General features: G+C 39.6%; 1 protein-coding gene across 2 annotated transcripts in view; it reads left to right on the top strand.

Moving 5' to 3' along the window:
• Positions 1-409: 409 nt before the first annotated feature.
• The window catches only part of ankrd6b (ankyrin repeat domain 6b), a 72,615-nt gene continuing 54,533 nt past the window's right edge, over positions 410-18,491 (top strand). For both annotated transcript variants that reach the window (XM_004564717.4, XM_004564716.4), the window contains exon 1: positions 410-559. The gene's annotated coding sequence lies outside the window, so the exon portion shown is untranslated. The remainder of the gene's footprint in view (positions 560-18,491) is intronic.

Genomic DNA, 18,491 nt, shown 5'->3' with positions numbered 1-18,491 from the left:
AATTACGATTTAAGTGTACTGCTGTCAATGTCATAGTTTTAGAATAATTATGAACTTCAATTAAACAAGTTTAAATATTCAATAACTACAATATTTACAAGAATACTGTAAAACAAATTAATTGAATTAATATGTGCTATATTATCACTCTGGTGTTTTCCTCTTCAGACACAGGCGATAGAATGGAAGATAACAATGAAATGATTGAATCCTGAAATCAGTTAAAGTTAAACAGTTTCTCGATTCTGCCTGTAAAGCCAACGCGTGTTTCAACTGTCTAATTATTGGTACTCCCGTTGGAGAAACTCGGGTCAAAAATATGAAATAATGTCGGAAAGAAAACTGATTCTATCAGAGGAATCAAAGTGTGCGGTTTAGCAGCACTCATGGTCTGTGTGTGAACTGCAGACAGAGAGGGAGGGGGTTGCAAAAGCGGTGCGCAGTTACGGTAGTAGCTAAAGACTGTTTTCACTCAATTTCCCAGTCCACAAGATTGTGAAACTCGCAAACAGTGAAACTCAATCTAAATCCAAGTTCCGTGTGGACGTTTCTCTCCGAGGTGAGTTTCTTCGTTTACTCTCTTTACTTTGGGTGGTTTTATCTGAATGCCTGGCTTGTAAACACGGTGTATACACTCCGTACATTGGATGAATCTTCCGTGTGGACTGACTTGAATTACGGCAGCAGCAGGGACGTAATTCTGTTTACTTCGAAAAAATAACTGCTAGTATGTTAATTATTTTAGCTAGTCCTATCGCCCTCAATTACTTTCATCATGTTAACTTACTGAATATTTTCATGGATAGACAGCTGAGTTCAACATTCTGTGTTCTTTATTTTTTGTATCCTTTCAACTTCTCGGCTGGAAAAGACGGATAGCTGCTCTATTTAGGTCGAACTACAACAACTGTAACAACAAAGTTTATAGTGGCTTTGTTTTACTTAAAAATATCAGGATATGTCGTTCTCTGGTATAAATTATTCTGAAAAGTAGTGTTTGTCAGATAGGTTTGTTTTTTGTCAAATTTTACATTTATAGCTTGAAATACCCTGGTACATGTAAGAAAGCTGTTGTAACTTATGCTGTTTATTGTTCAACAAGATCAAGATATTCCCTCGGTGTGCACAATTATAGTGTTTACAAAATAAGTTTGATGTGAATGTAAAGGGTATATGAAAATAGAATAACTGCAGTAGTTAAATATTATTCAGGATCCACATTGCAACGTTCCCATGCTGGTGCAAGTTCAGCTACACCCGATGAGTAAAAGAACTACTTTGAAATAAATTAGGCTAAGATAAGCAAGGAGGGTATTTAATATGGGATATGAGCTAATTAGGAAACGCTTATCAGTGATATTTTAAAATGATAGCTTAGTACAATTTAGTAAGCTGGATCCAGAAGACAGAAAAAATAAATCTTGTGAACTAGCTTTGATGAATTACAATGTGATTTGTCATAAAGCTTCATTGTTTATTAATGCTATTTTCCCATCTAGACTCCACCAGGGCTGCCGTTTGTCTTGTAAAACTGATTTCCCCCCCTCTTTGTCAGTAATTTCATTCATGTTAACATGTGTAAACTGACTTAAATTTTGGGAAAAGGATTAGAATATGATGGTAACTGAAATTCTACTTTGTGCTATATATATGTATGTAGATTAGATGGTAGATGGACTGATTTTTATATAGCGCTTTTCTACTTCCTATATACAACATGCCACATTACCCATTCACACAAGCACTGTCTTCTATGCTTTTAAGTGCTTACTGACTACCATTCACGCACTTTCATACTCCAATGGATGCATCGGAGAGCAACGTGGGGTTACTATCTTGCCCAAGGGTAATTGGCATATTTGGGATAAGCCAGAGTATTTTCTGAGAAACTGTTAATGGATTTAAAAATGACATTTACCTGTTCAAAACTAATTATTCAAGTTAAACATAGGCAAATCAGAAGTGGCATTAGGGCTGTTCGATATAACGATATATATCGGATGACGATATAAAAACGTCTATCGTTTCATTTTACGCTATCGTTTGTTTCGTGGTGTCGCAAAATAAACTGTTTACGGCAATATTTTTTCATCGTTCTGATGGTCACTGCACTGGCTATATTAATTTCTTAAAGTTCTCTCTTTCTCTTATATTTAATGTAACCACAATACAGACGGACAAAATAAACTGAATCACGTGAAAGAGCAGATTATTTACGGATGAGAAGTAAAAAAGAGCCGCCAGGTGCTAAAAAATAAACCTTAGACTCAAATGTTAGAACAGGGTTTTCCCCGCAGCACGCTGTGTAATAAATACTCACAAAGAAAACGGCGGCCGTTACAACTTATGTCTAGAAATGTATAGTTTCATGCATCTGTTAAAACACTCGACTTCAGCTACATGACGCGCAGCTGGAAACAATTTCCGCAAGTCGAGCTGCCCGAGATTCACAGAATTTACAGAAAATGTTACATTTTTGTGATTTATATCGTTATCGGACGATAGAATTCTTATATCGGAATATGAGATTTTGGTCATATCGCACAGCCCTAAGTGGCATTGCATTGCGTTAGAAAAAAATAAATACCCCAGTACTGCTGTAAAGTAGTCCTATTTACTATTTACCTTGGCAGATAAGATAAGATAAACCTTTTAGTCCCACAAGTGGGAAATTTGTGGTCACAAGTTAAGTGCAGTAAAGATTAAGAAATAAAACAATTGAATAGAATAAGATAAAAAAAGAACATACTATACAAAATAGAACAAAATACTATATAAATAAAAAAAATACTGTACAAAATAGAATAAAATACTTTGTTATATTGGGAAGATTGCACTTGGTACTATTGCACATAGGAAGACAGAGCGAAAAGTTACCTGTGTGTATGGGATATGTGTGTCTGCACGTGCGTGGTCACCCACAGAGACCATGTTGTAGATTTACTGTTAAGGTTAGTGTTATGGCAGGCAGGATGTTACCCAAATGCAGGACTCAACACACACGGGGATAACTCAAAGAGGCAGCTTTATTTGACAAGGCATGGAGACATGAGGGAAAAACAGAGTCCACAACATTGAAAAAACAGTTCTGGGGATCGCCTGCGACGAGACAGTTCAGGAGGCCGACTGCGTTGAAGGCGGCAGCTCCAAAGCAGGTCCGGAGGCTGACTGTGTGGGAAGCAGCGGTGGTGCAGAAGGGACCCTCCAGGACCCCAACAGGGAAGAAAATGGGAGTGGAAATCTTCAGGTGACCTGGAAGGGGGCTGGTGTTGGTGTGGTTAGGTGGTTGGATGTGGACATGCAGGCAGTGCAGGATGTAGATGGGCAGGCGTGTTGACCTCTGGCAGAGATAGAGCTGAACCTGGTGGCGGAGCAGAAGCCGAAGGCAGCTGAGCAGGTGGCAGTGTGGCAGCCGCAGGCAGTTGAGCGGACTCTCCAGAGCCCCCAGCAGAAACAGGCGGGGGTGTGGAAGCCACAGATGGCTGGATTGACTCTCCAGAGCCCCCAGCAGAGACAGGTACAGAACCAGACAGTGTGGAAACCTCTGGCCAAGCAGAACCAGGACCAGACGGTGTGGAAACATCTGGCTGAGGTGGAGCTGGCTGGAGCTGCATAGGGCATGCAGCCGTCTCAGAATGCAGCAAGGTGCAAGTGAGGCCCGAGGATCGCCTCAAAGGCATTAAGTCCAACAGATATTGTCCTTACGTCCAAGACATGGGAACCTCACCTCACCGGGTTCTGAATCCCTGAAAAGGTACCTCTTTCGGGCTGAGTCCGCTGGGTCCATGTCTTGGTTGCGTCGTTCTGTCAAGGTTAGTGCTGTGGTAGGCAGGATGTGGACCCAAAGGCAGGACTCAACACACACAGGAATAACTCAAAGAGGCAGCAATATAAAACACAAAACATAACCTAAGCCGTGAGTTAACTAGAACCACTCAGGGAAACGAGGAAAACAGGGAGAGACACACAGCAACATGATGGTAACAAGGGCAGAGGAAAACACAGGGCTTAAATACACAAGGGAGTAACGCGGGAATGAGACAAAGGAGAAGAGCACAGCTGGAAGTGGTCCCACATAACGAACGGGGAGGAAGCAAAACTGAAAACACTGAAAAAACTGAAATAGGACCCAAGACTGTAAAAGTAAAACAAGAAACAAGAGACATTCACAAAGACACGGACTAGACACTAAGACATGAAACCTAGAGCATGGGAAGGCGTAGAAACAGAAACCTAAAGACTATGTTATGGTCCTGTGTCTGTGTCTCAGTGTTTTGCGTATTATTATTGTAATTTGTTATTTCTAGTGTTTAACCCTCTCAGGCTCAAATTAAACTTTTTGTTGGTAATGCACAACCAAGTCCTGCAGTGGTATTTCTGAGTAAAAAAAAACTTATAAAATATGTATGTGGGGTAATCAGGTTGTTAGTTTTTAACTGTTGCAAATCGGCAACGCCTGCCTTGAGAGGGTTAATATAGATTTGGTTCAGTGCCTCTGAGTTTTGTCTATGGATTTCCTATTTTACTTTGAAGGTCTGTGTCTTATGTTGATGTTTCTAGTTTTGCGTCTACCTGGTCCCGTCAGTTAATTTGCATTAGCTGTGTTCCCCTTTTGGTCCTTGTTCCCCGTGTGTTTGCCTCTGTATTTATAGTGTGTTTCCTTCAGCGCTCGTTGTCGTGTCGTACCACCGTTCCTGCCTGTGTGTTCCGTTCATGTGCCATTTTGAGTTTTGCATTTCGCCAGCAATAAACCTGTGGTTGTTTTGAGTTCACTTCTGCCTCCACGAGTCCTGCACTTGGGTCCTTTTTCCTGCCTGCCTACACACAGACCATGGCAAATATGAAACACACAAGGAGAACAGTAAGGAGAACCAAATCTATGAATAATACTAAATCAAAGGATGTTAATTATTCAAAAAACAGATCCAGTACGGTGACATTTACAGTGATTTAGTGTGGCACTTTAATTAATTTGGGGGTACAGGACATTTTGAACAATAGTGAATGATCACATCTTTTAAACTTCATATCCCAAGTTTGCATTGCAGCATTTCTATTTTAGATATTCTCCAAACCCAAGTTAGCTAAAAGATCGTCTGTAAAAGTTTTGGCCAGTTTTGTGTTATAGAGCAACTTTTTCAACAGTCTGTCGGATTTGTTGCAATGTTAGTGATGGAGAAGACTTCTTTGCTTGTACCGAGTTAGTTTGATTGAGAGAGATGAGTCTGCAGCTCAATCGGAAACTATTCTGATGATGAATGAATTTACTGCAGTCTTTTGCTTAGTCTTACTTAAACCTTTATTGTCAGCTTCAAGAATGAATTCTTTGGCATGGGTCATTGCTCTGTCTCATATTACATCTGCTGTTTTAAAGTTCTCAGTGAATACTATTAAGGGAATTGGGCCAATATGCATGAATGGTTTCATCTTTCATTCCTGCCTGTGGCTATCTAGCTGTACAATTCCTCCATCTAAAGCACAAGTACGCACTGCAATAGTTGCAGAGCCTTAATATCTGCATATCGTCTACAGAGAAAATAACAAAGTCAATATGATAGATTTTTATAATTGTAATTATATATTATTTGTATTCATTAATACTATTTTGTAATATTTTGTTACTTTATTATTTATAGAATTATTTAATTTAATTTAGTTTAGTTAGTTACTGTTCTTAATGTCTTGAAGCAACTTTGACCACATCATTTTCTCTGATAATAAAGTATTCGGATTCTGATTGTGATATAGGGCGCTTTGGAAAATAGGGCACAGGGTTAGAATACAGGAAGATTAAAGCTTGTGTACTGGATCAGAGGTGTAAGTGTGGGAGGGAAGGGGGTTGCTGAGGGTGGAGATATGTTGTTGCTCTGTGCCACAGCCAACATGGCACTTTTCCAGCTGGATTGGAGTCAAACAGAGAAGGAGATCATCAGGATCCTGTCTATCTGTTTATGCATATTAAATTATATTTCCAGTTTACTAGAGAGGTGGTCATACAGACACTTTTTTAAATGAATTTGAATTAGGTGGACTTGTGTTGAAAGTTTGGTGGGAGAAAAAGCATAATCATGTAATAAATCATTGTCCTTTAGGAGGGTCATTGACACGCGATTAATCCAACCCGATATCACAGCACAGGGTGTAATAGGCATTCTGGTCCACCATGTCCATTTCATGCTTTATCTCTCCAAAGTGTGAAATGGACACACATGCAGAAGTTGCAGTATTAGCAAGGGGAGATAATATATTTAAAGCCAAGACATTGCAAGAAAGGTATGAAGTACATTCCAAGGCCCTTAATCAATAAACAATTAAGCTAGGTGGCTAATATGTATATGCATGTGAATGTGTTAGTAACGTCTGCTTATTTTCACGTTGGCTTCTGCATGTGTGTCCATTTCAAGCTTTCTCTCTTCTCTTACACATTTTGCTGTTTTACTGGACTAATTAACGATGTGTGTCATCACATTAGTCAAGCTGTAAAAAATAGATTGGGTAATTACCACCAGAGTATTCCATCAGTGAAAACATATCATCAGGCCTATTGAGGTCACCTGATGCAAAAAAGGAGTGGCGATTGAGGCACCTGGGAAACAAACTCAAGACTACATTGTAGCATTGCATTGTAGGTGGCTAACAGTTGATGTCATAACTCACTCCCCCTGTTCAATTATGGTTATTTATATTGGACATAGATGGCCTCTTTTACGCTTCTCTGTCCAAAATGTGAATTTTGGCATCCTTTTGTCCTGTTGAGGTTGCAGCACTGCACAGGCATTAAATGATCTTCTCTCATTAGAGCATGATCTTTTAACCAAATTTATTTCTACGCACTATGGGACAGTGTTTGATATTCTCTGTTGTGATGTTTGGATTCTTACAGTCTTACACTAAGGTCAGGCTCTGCACGGTGCATGCACTGTATATAAAAAAAAGCGTGAATACAAAATAAAAGGATATAAATAGGATAAATAATATAACAAAGAAATCAAATGTAAGAATTGTGTTTCAAAGTCAAAGTCAGAGTAAACTTTATTGTCATATCCGCTATATACAGTACAGTATGTAGGGAGACAAGATGACGAGGCTCCAGTTACATTCTGTGCAAAAGACAAACAAGAAATATAAGAAGAGTAAGAAATAAATATACACTTTAAGACTAAGGTAAAAGGATCAATAACAATTTAAATTTACAATTTACAGTTTGAATGGTTTAAAGAGACCTTGAAGTGATTTAAAGTGACCAGTGTGGCAGCTTGTAAACATGAGCAGAATTCCTGAGAGTAAGGATTGTCCATAGAGCAGCATCTGCATTACAAAGGCAGTGGTATGTGGAGTGCAATAGAGGCAGTTAACGGTTTGTGTGGGTGTGTGTGGTGGGGGGGGAGTGGGAGAGCTGGTAGTGAGTTCAAGAGCTTGATGGCTTGTGGGAAAATGCTATCTTGAAATCTGAAGGATTGGGTCCCGATGCTGTGACAGCGTCTGTCAAATGGAAGGAGAGAAAAGAGTCCATGTGAGGGGTGTGAGGGGTCAAGAATTAGGGCTGGGCCATATTATACCGTTCACGGTAATACCGGTATAATGTTAGGCTACGATAGGAAAATGAAATATCGCGATAGAATATGAGTAAAACGCGCATGCGCAGTGCCTTTGTTTTCATACGCACATGGCCGATTGTTGAGTGAAACAGATGAACCAGAATTGGTTTGTAAAAATGGTGCAACTTCAGTGATGTGGAACTGGTTTGGTGTTTGTCCGTCAGATACACGACATTTTTTTGCAGAACATGCAAGCGGCCGTCAGACTAAGATGCCCTTAAATCTGGGAGTAATCTGGGTCCTAAACCCCCCTCTTCAGGTCAAACGAACACTGCAGCATCACTAAGAGTTAAAAACTGTCTAAATTCTTTCATCTTTAATAAAACGATCAGCATTGCTGCTTTACCAGGTGTAACTATGAAGTTTAACTTCCAGGCATCCATGAAAACAAAATGTATTACATTTAACGGAGTTAGAAGCTAGCAGGAAGCTAGCGGAAGTTAGCTCGCTAGTTTCGCTAGTTACCTAAGCATGATATTGCATGTTCTGACTGAGAGATTTCTGAAAAAAATCAAACGTACAGCTCTGCTATCACTTCCAACATAAATGAAGACAGGAAACTAAACAGCAGTGACGTTTGTAGGGTTACTGAAGTTGGGCTAGCTGGTATATAATGATGTGCTACGTGATCGCTAGCGACACAGCTATGTTAGCATAACATAAACAGTGAAGCTGGAGGACAAACACTAACACTTTTCCACTTATAAAAGTTAACGTTAAGGTTCCTCATGGTTAGAGACAAATGCAATCGCATGGCAGGATACTGTAAAAGGACCAATCTTCAGTCAGGAGAACAACTGAGATAATCCATCCACAATACGAGTTTAGTCATTAATATACTGCAACAACATGGGAATAGAGCAGCTGAACGACACGGAGTTGCAGCTGTCAGAACACTCTCTATGGTGTCCCTGTAGAGCATGGTGAGGATGAGAGGAAGAAGGTTGGCCTGCTTCAGGTGTCTCAGGAAGTGGAGGTGCTGCTGGGCCTTTTTGGTGATGGAGGTGGTGTTGGTGGTCCAGGTGAGGTCTTCTGAGATGTGAACTCCCAGGAACTTGATGCTGTTAACAGTCTCTACTGTGGAACCGTGGATGCTGAGTGGTGTGTGGGTGGAGCGAGTCGACAATCATCTCCCTGGTTTTGTTCACATTCAGTGACAGGTTCTCGCTGCACCAGAACGCCAGCTGCTAAACCTTTGCATGTCGACTCGTTGTTGCTGCTCACGAGTCCAACCACGGTTGTGTCGTCAGCGAACTTGATGATGTGGTTAGAACTGTGTAGGGCGGTGCAGTCGGTTTAACATAAATAACTGACATCTCATTGTCTCATTCCAACTTACCGATTTCAAGCAGTTATCTTTTTTCTTTTCTGTTGAAACAGGCTTTCTGTTGAGTGTTTTTTTTTATTGATTAATAATTTTATCTTAAAGCTACTTGTTAATCTTACTGTGTTTTATTTAATCTTTTGTATTTTTCTATTTTGGTACCTAGCATTCTTGTTTTTTTTTATCTTTTGTGTATGGCACTTTGTGACTGCCTGTCTATGAAAAGCGCCTAATAAATAAACTTTACTTATCTACTTAGTTATCCATTTGCTGAATCATATCTATCTCTTGCTAACAACTTTTTTACGTGTTTTCAGACATACAAAATACTACCGTGTCTTCACTCGAGCTCAACTTTTGACCAACTCTGCAGTGATGCATTTTGTTTACATGCCAGTTTAGGGTATTATTTTAACAATCTCAGAGATAACCTTCTTGGCACTGTGTCCTATTGTTACACAACAGCTTTGATGACATGTTCTCATGTACAATCTTGAATACCGAAAGATGAATGTCCTTTAGACACCACACATTATTGCTATAACTATGGAAGCAAATACCCGATGTTCCATTGGGAGCTTTGTGTTTTCATATAGCCACATTTAAAGTATTTCCACGGCACAAAGTAGAATACAGCCAAGAGAAAAAAAGGAAACACCTTCTTTTAGACATAAACTTGTATCTGTTTATCATACACTCGGGTTTTATGCATATGTGCACATTCTTACAATTGGTCAGTTTATTGTGCTCTTCTGTTTTCTTAGGTAATATAGTATATAATATCCATCCATCCATTCGCTTCCGCTTATCCTTTTCAGGGTCGCGGGGGGTGCTGGAGCCTATCCCAGCTGTCATAGGGCGAGAGTATATAATATTGTATGCTATTTTCATTCTCATGCTTATGTTTTTATCTGCACTATTTATTTAAATAAATACTGTTACATCTGGCCTAACATTAACGATAGAAGGTTCTTATGCATGACTGCCCTCAGGATTAGCCAGCAGTGCATTAGGCCCTCGTTTCTGCATGAAAAAGCACAAATTTTCGGCAGCGACTAAGCTGATTATAATGCTTTATAATGCTTTCTCTTCGCGACTACATGTGGATGATACTTTTCAGATTGAAACAGACACTTGACAGCACATAGTTTCTGGTATTTTCCTCCAGGACATACTTGTTAAGGTTTATGTTTCTTCGTAACTCTTGAAAAAAGCATCTTTTTAAAAACGTAAACTATTTTTAACCCAAGCTGACTCATCTTTGCTTGACATTCTGGCACAAGCAAGCAAACAAGTAAACTCCTGTAACGTTAAAACAAGCAAATAAACAAGGGAAGCGCACAAAACAAACAAACCTTTGATAATTTGTCTTTAAGGAAAAACAAAACCTGAAGGACCTCTTCATTTTAGTAAGGGACGGGGTTACTGGACCGCCAACCTGGAGCCAGGCCTAGGGGAGGTCCTCAGGAGCAGGGCTGGTATATATGGAAATAAATCTTGAAAATGATTTGAGAAAAAAAAATTCAAATCAGTCGATACTGATACATATCACAATATAAATTAAATTGTTATTTATGCCATGTTTAAAGGTTAATTTTGATTTTAAATAATATTTATTTTCTGTCATATGTTGAACATGATAAATGTGCTGTAGTACATTGTGTTACCATGTTTTCAATATAAACAAAAGTGACTTTTGGTGACTTTTGGACCCTCGGCTGTCTGTTAAGGTGTAAAGTTTGGCAACGCTGTTGCTTGAGTATTTGTTAACATTTTCTTTTCTCATTTTGTGTTTTATCTCACTCACACACCTAAAATCATGGTGTGTAAGGCTTCAGTAGCTTAACCATTAGTAATGTGCTTCTGCTGGTCAATCCTCCTACACTGTGTACATCACCCTAGCCTGATATGGCTGTAGAGGGTCTGGGCTCCACCACTCTGGACCTGCCCTCTTTGACAGGTGGTGTACAGGGGTGCAAACTCAGCTCAGTGAATTCAAGCATAGTACCATTATAGGATGCCACTTTTGCATCTTGCCAGTCCAGTTGTGAAATTTCCTTGCCACTATATATTCCCCAGTCATTTGTTGCTGCTCACAAAGGAGGATCAGCGTATGCTGAGGCACATAGTGTGTGCACAGTAGGGCTGGGCCATATTATACCGTTCACGGTAATACCGGTATAATGTTAGGCAACGATAGGAAAATGAAATATCGCGATAGAATATGAGTAAAACGCGCATGCGCAGTGCCTTTGTTTTCATACGCACATGGCCGATTGTTGAGTGAAACAGATGAACCAGAATTGGTTTGTAAAAATGGTGCAACTTCAGCGATGTGGAACTGGTTTGGTGTTTGTCCGTCAGATACAGACAAAGCACTTTTTTTTTTTGCAGAACATGCAAGCGGCCGTCGTTATTGTCGTATTTGTCGGACTAAGATGCTCTTAAATCTGGGAATAATCTGGGTCCTAAACCCCCCTCTTCAGGTCAAACGAACACTGCAGCATTACTGAGAGTTAAAAACTGTCTAAATTCTTTCATCTTTAATAAAACGATCAGTATTGCTGCTTTACCAGGTGTAACTATGAAGTTTAACATCCAGGCATCCATGAAAACAGAATGTATTACATTTAACGGAGTCAGAAGTTAGCAGGAAGCTAGCGGAAGTTAGCTCGCTAGTTTCGCTAGTTACCTAAGCATAATATTGCATGTTCTGACTGAGAGATTTCTGAAAAAAAATCAAACGTACAGCTCTGCTATCACGTCCAACATAAATGAAGACAGGAAACTAAACAGCAGTGACGTTTGTAGGGTTACTGAAGTTGGGCTAGGTGGTATATAATGATGTGCTACGTGATCGCTAGCGACACAGCTATGTTAGCACAACATAAACAGTGAAGCTGGAGGACAAACACTAACACTTTTCCACTTATAAAAGTTAACGTGAAGGTTCCTCATGGTTAGAGACAAATGCAATCGCATGGCAGGATGCTGTAAATGGACCAAACTTCAGTCAGGAGAACAACTGAGATAATTCATCCACAATACAAGGTTAGTCATTAATATACTGCAACAACATGGGAATAGAGCAGCTGCCAGAGAATTCAACATTAATGAATCAATGGTACAGAAGTGGAGGAAGCAAGAAGAATGAGTTTAATAAAGTTTGATTTATCTGACTGCTTTGTTTCGCTTAATGTGCCTTATAATCCCGTGCACCTTATGGTCCGAAAAATACGTACTGCACACTGCAGTTTAATGTTGCAAAGCACCTCTTTTTAACTTCAGTATATATTATACATGGTTATGCTCAGGATATGTCAGCCCATTTCTACTGGAAATGCCTTTTGGTTAAACTTTCAGCAAGGAATTTGCATTTGCACTGTTAAATTTTTATAAAGCTTTAATGTACATAAAAACCAGCTTCTTGTTTAAGTGAAAATAAATGGAAGGTTGTCTTTTTGCGCTAGTAATGTTGTGGAGTTGTATTTTGTCTCGCATCAATTATATCGTCAGTTATATCGTTATCACAAATTTTCAAATATATATCGTGATAAATATTTTTGGCCATATCGCCCTGCTCTAGTGCACAGGTCTTCAACTTTGTCAAGAGATGACTGTTCTCAGAAGAGTTAAAATTGTTAAAGCTACAAAGTGTGGGTCAACAGCATATGAATGGGGTGCCACTCAAATTCATATGCGTATAGGCAGTGTTGGGGAGTAACGGAATACATGTACCATATTTAAATATTGTATTGTATTTAAAATACAAAATATGAGTAACTGTATTCCGTTAGAGTTACCGTTTAAAAAGGTGGTATTTAGAATACAGTTACTTTGTTGAAATAAATGGATTACTCGGCGGTACTTTCCTGTTTCATATTGTGGCGGGTCAGGATTGTTTGGGTTTGTTTGGCATCTCTGTTCTGTTGTTCCAGGTGGCAGCGTTACGGTTGCCATGGTTACAGGGTGACGCTCTCTCTCTGTGTTTCCTGGGTGAAAGAGCGCCTTTTTGTTGTTGTTGGTGTGGTAAGCTAATAGGCAGGATGCTACAGGCATAGCTCTAAAGAATGTAGCCTGATGGGCAGTGTAGTCCGTGCTGCAGGGAGAATGGACTGCCGTACCCGTAATGTGTCTGTGAGCGAGGGAGGGAGAAAAAGGAAAAGTACGAGCTGTCACCGAGCAAAAACGGGAGCTGGAAGCATGTAAATATAATAATAACCACTGCAGCCAAAAAGAGTGCCTGACGAGCCCAGCTGTAAGTAAGCTATTAAGACTCGACTGTACACAGTGTTCGTGTTTTCCTCCGAAACAATAAGTTCCGTTGGAGCAGCCTTTCAACGCCTCTCTCTGTCTCTCGCTAGCAAACTTGACCCAGACAACAAAGTAAAGGTAGTTTTCGGCTACAAGCCCGACACGGAACCCGACGTATTAGCCAGAGGTCCCTTTACTATGGTTCAGAGCCGCGAACCTTCAGTAATAGTAATAAATCACATTCATGTAGTTGTAAACAGCATGATAATATATTAAGTAATCCAAAGTATTCAGAATACGTTACTCCCATTGAGTAACGTAACGGAATACGTTACAGAATACATTTTGGGGCATGTATTCTGTAATCTGTAATGGAATACATTTTAAAAGTAACCTTCCCAACACTGCGTATAGGGATATGACCAAAATCTCATATCCCGATATAAGAATTCTATCGTCCCGATAACGATATAAATCACAAAAATGTAACATTTTCTGTAAATTCTGTCAATCTCGGGCAGCTCGACTTGCGGGAAGTGTTTCCAGCTGGGCGTCATGTACCTGGAGTCGAGTGTTTTAACCGATGCATGAAACGATACATTTTTAGACATAAGTTGTAACGGCCGCCGTTTTCTTTGTGAGTATTTATTACACGGCGTGCTGCTGGGAAAAGCCTGTTCTAACGTTTGAGTCTAAGGTTTATTTTTTAGCACCTGGCGTCTTTTTTGTTTTTTACTTCTCATCCGTAAATAATCTTCTCTTTCACGTGATTCAGTTTATTTTGAAAAGTCTCAATAGGATCTTGAGCTTTATTGTGAAAGGTTTATGTGGAACATAAACAAGCGGACATGCGATGGTGTTACCGTCGTTGTTGCTAACGACAACACATAAAAATAGGCGCTTGTCCGTCTGTAGTGTGGTTAAAGAGAGAACTTTAAGAAATTAATATAGCCACTACAGTGACCATCAAAACGATGAAAAAATATTGCCGTAAACACTTTATTTTGCAACACTACGAAACAAACGATAGCGTAAAATGAAACGATAGACGTTTTTATATCGTCATCCGATATATATCGTTATATCGAGCAGCCCTATATGCGTATGAAGGCAGACAAAAGAATACTTTTGGCAATATAGTGTATATTAGGTATATTACAAAAAGAAAGGATATTTTGTTTTTCATACTTTGATGAAAATCCTTTGGCCTCAATGACTGCCTTAGTCTAGAGCTCAAATGAATATCACGAAATGCTGTATTTCTTTTCTTGAGATAACCTGCTAGGCGTTTACTGCTGCCACCTTCAGTTGCTGCTTTTTGTGGCTTTCTTTGTATTCTGTTTTGTATTGATTTGTTTATTTGGGATCAGGTGACTGACTTTGCTATAAAGAATATCTCATTTCTTTACCTTAAAAAACTCTTGTTTAGTTTAATGTATGTGACTGGTATGTGTGCTTCTTGTGTACAAACATTGACAACCACAAGACAAAGAAAAAGGCTGCATAGATTAAAATAACCCTATTGCATATGAGAAATGTTGTGCAGGATAGGAAAAATAGAAATGGTCTGTCAAAATCTAGTAAAAGGTCTGGTATAAAGAATGGCGTCTGTGTCATGATCGCGGTCCGCCTATTGGTAATCCAGGCTATATAGTATCTGTGTATTGAAAGCTCATGCAGAGCACCATGGGACTCCACAGATGTACTTTACAGATATGAGCACTCACAGAAGCATAACACATGACCTAAATACTATAATGGCGAATGTTCAGCGGGCAGTGTTGTGGCTCAGAGCACAAGTTCATTTTTGTATGTTTATGATCCGCCTCATTGCACAAAGGTAATACAGCTAGAGTTTTTGATGTTTTCACCTTCAGAGTCAGAGAGTCTCAAAGTGCTATTTCTATTTAATAAGCTAAATGTGCAGGCTGTAATCTCTTTTTGTAATTTTCTAAGTTGAGAGTGCGACAGGTGAAAGCAAAACTGAACATGACGCACACCAGACAGGAGGCTATCGAAGAAAAACAGGAAGTACAGGGAACACACACATTGACACACAGACTGATGGAACCCAGGGAACAGAGGAAGGAGAGAGAGAGCGAGGGACGAGAGAAACCAGACACACACACATCCAGAGACATGACTGGGCAAACAGGGAACTAGACAAACACGAAGACAATACTGACCTAACTGGGTGAATGCTGAGGGAAGGACACAGAGACAAGACAAAGACGTGAACAGGACCAAATAACAACTTAGACGAGAAATACTGAAGAAACCCAAACTAAACTAGGAAACATAAAATACACAGAGAACTCCAGAACACAGTAAATTATTGTAATATTGTGTACTTATTTATTACATTTAAATTAAATAATCAAAACATAAATAATGGGCCTTATGTGGCATTAACCCGTAGTGACACACACTAGATGACCCTGTGCAGTCCCTTCCCCGAGGCCTCCAGCTATCACTACTGCTATTCTTTTAATCATCTCATTTTGGGTTCCTGACATCCATCTCACTCACATGTCGCAGTTTACTTCATCATTGCCGCCTTTAAGAACCTTTTTGCTTGATTAAGCAACTTTTCATACCCCATTAGTAATGTAATCAATAAACAGTATTAACAATTGTAAAACAGAAATAACATACAAACATTTATTCATAATACAGGCATTACATCTCTTTTAATAATTTTCCCTTTTCAACTTAAGAAATTCAGCTTGCATGGATTGTGCATGAGAAGGATGTTTTTTTCTGGAGTGAGCAGGTTGCAGGTTTTTCTCCCCTGACCCCTGTGAAAAGTGAGGGCTTGGCATTTCTTGTTTTTTGTACTCAGTTTTGAGTTCCTACAAGTTTGCACAAAAGCTTTGTTGTCTAGCTGTGAGCGAAGAGCCTCACTGTGACTGCCAAGGCTTCTTTGTGTGCATGGGTCTCTGGCTGAACAGACTCTTCAGCAGAATCAACAGGAATGTGGTCTGGGAGAGAATTCCCCCCTTTTTTAATTCAGTTTCACCTGGCAGCAGGGAGCCATTCAAATGTTACTATGGTGCATTGGCACTCTTTTCAGCCTCTGTCAATCAGCCTCCGAGAGTAGTGACATAGGCCTGTGAGCTTTCTTTGCCATTCCACCGTTTGTGTGATCTTATTTTAATTTTTTGGGGAAGTTTCAAGGAAACTTTCAAACCTCCAAGTCTTATAACAGACTGCGTGGTTTCTACAAATCTATGTTGCTTATGGCAGCGGTCCCCAAACGTTTTTGCGCCATGGGCCGGTTTAATGTCAAACAATATTTTCACGGACCAGCCTTTAAGGTGTCGCGGATAAATACAACAGAATAAAATGATACGACCAAGACAAAAACTGTGGTATTTTGTAAATATAATAACAAACGCAAATTCACTGTGTAATTGTGTAACTTTATTAGTAGCGTCCTCCTGAAATGTGCCAACTAAACTGAGAGTAACATCCTCCTCTCTGCCCCTTAATGCTCTCTGGTTGCTGTGGTAACACATAAATATTTCTTTCAAAATAAGACACACAACTACACCACGGGAAAAGACCCAGGGAAACCAAGTTAGCAATAAAAACCCTGAAAACCATAAATTTCACACCTAAGCCTCAACTCTCACAGCCTGGTACCAAACGACTCACGGACCGGTACCAGTACGTGGCCAGGGGGGTTGGGGACCACTGGATTATGGGTTATCAGTATTACTGACTAGATGGAGATTTTGGGTATAAGTCCTGCTATGTTAAAGAGAAGCATCTCATGGTCATGTCAAAATTCCTACTCACTCCCATCTACATCTAGAAAAAACAACAGACGCATTTTGAGCAGAATCAGGCAGATGCCTACAGATAATTAAGCCATTTTCTGTCCCTCTTACTGACCACCTCCCCAGCAGACATCTAACTGATAGTCATCACAGTGCTGTAAAAGGTCCTTTGCAATGTTCTGCACGCCCCAAACGACCTCAGCTTGTCCAGCCGATAGGGCCAACTTTGCCCCTTCTTTTCCAGAGTATGAGTGTTATGTGACCAGTTCACTTTATTGGATTTCGTATTGTATTTGAAGTGCAAAATATAGAGGGTAAAGAGAAAGAGAGGGAGCAATGTTCCCTGAGGGGCCCCGTGCTGCATACCACCACCTCACAGACATAGTCCTTAATGTACTGTGGTTTGTTGGTAAGGAAGTCGATTGACACAGTCATTGTTTTTGCAGACTTTTCTTTCCTGTCTTCAATTAGGATAGAGTTTATTCATTAGGTAGATCAGAACTCCATCATATAGAAAATCTGTTGAGGGAATTTAACCTTTGAGTTCCAAAGCAGCATACAAGAAACATAAAGGATTTAGTGTCTCTGTAAAGAGGAGTAGGCCAAAATCTCTCCTTGGCTGTGTGCAAATCTGGTAACTAAGAACAAGAAAAATCTTACCGTTGCGCCACAATGTTTTACTTGAGGATCAAATATTTATTTCCCTCATGGACATCTACATCAATTTGTAACTTTAATTGAATGTGTTTTTCTGGATTTTTGGTTGTTACTCCATCTCTCAATTATTGGAAACTACCATAAATATGAGAGATTTTAGCAATTTCTTTGTAAATGAGCAAACTTACAAGTACAGTAGGGGATCAAAAAATGATTTATCCCACTGTATCGACATGCCATAGCCTGAGGGACAGCGAATGACCCAATTATACACACAAACATGCATGTTAAAAAGATATCATACACATTAAATAACTTATAGGTGCCCAGTTGTGCAAAGGTTTAGTGATATTAAAACTAATGATGTCAGGTGGAATGAACTGGCAAAAGAAAGCTATGTACCGCCATATTTTATGTGTGAGTTAGGCTAAAAAGTTAGTGTCTCTCTTCTCTGGATTTAGCCATGCAGGCCTGTGGTGCATCGGTCCTGTTGATCTCTTCTGTGCCATGTTATCTCATTCTCTGCTGTTTCCTGTAATGGAAAAAAGAAATAAAATAGGACTGTCATCATAGATAGACTTCAGGAATCAGATGGACCATGCCTCTTCCTCTGTGGAATAGAGCTGTACAATCAGTGCTGAGTGGAAATGCTGTTTTACTCTCTCTCACTTCCTGTCTAAAACGTAGGTTACAAGCTTGTATATTGCTTTTATGATGTCCATGTAAAAAGAAATCATCACAAAGTGCAATAATTTTACTGATCATGTTTCTTTGTGTAGTGATACATTTCTCTGTTGTTGAGGTTAAGGTTACAAAGATTTTTTTTTATATTTGTTGTCATCTCCAACATGTCATTTCTTGTGCCACCTGTAGCAC

This window comes from Maylandia zebra, linkage group LG15 (genome assembly GCF_041146795.1).
Source record: "Maylandia zebra isolate NMK-2024a linkage group LG15, Mzebra_GT3a, whole genome shotgun sequence".
In the NCBI taxonomy this organism is placed as follows: Eukaryota; Metazoa; Chordata; class Actinopteri; order Cichliformes; family Cichlidae; genus Maylandia; species Maylandia zebra.
Note: the sequence above shows the minus strand (reverse complement) of the source record. Positions and strands in the feature narration are given on the sequence as shown.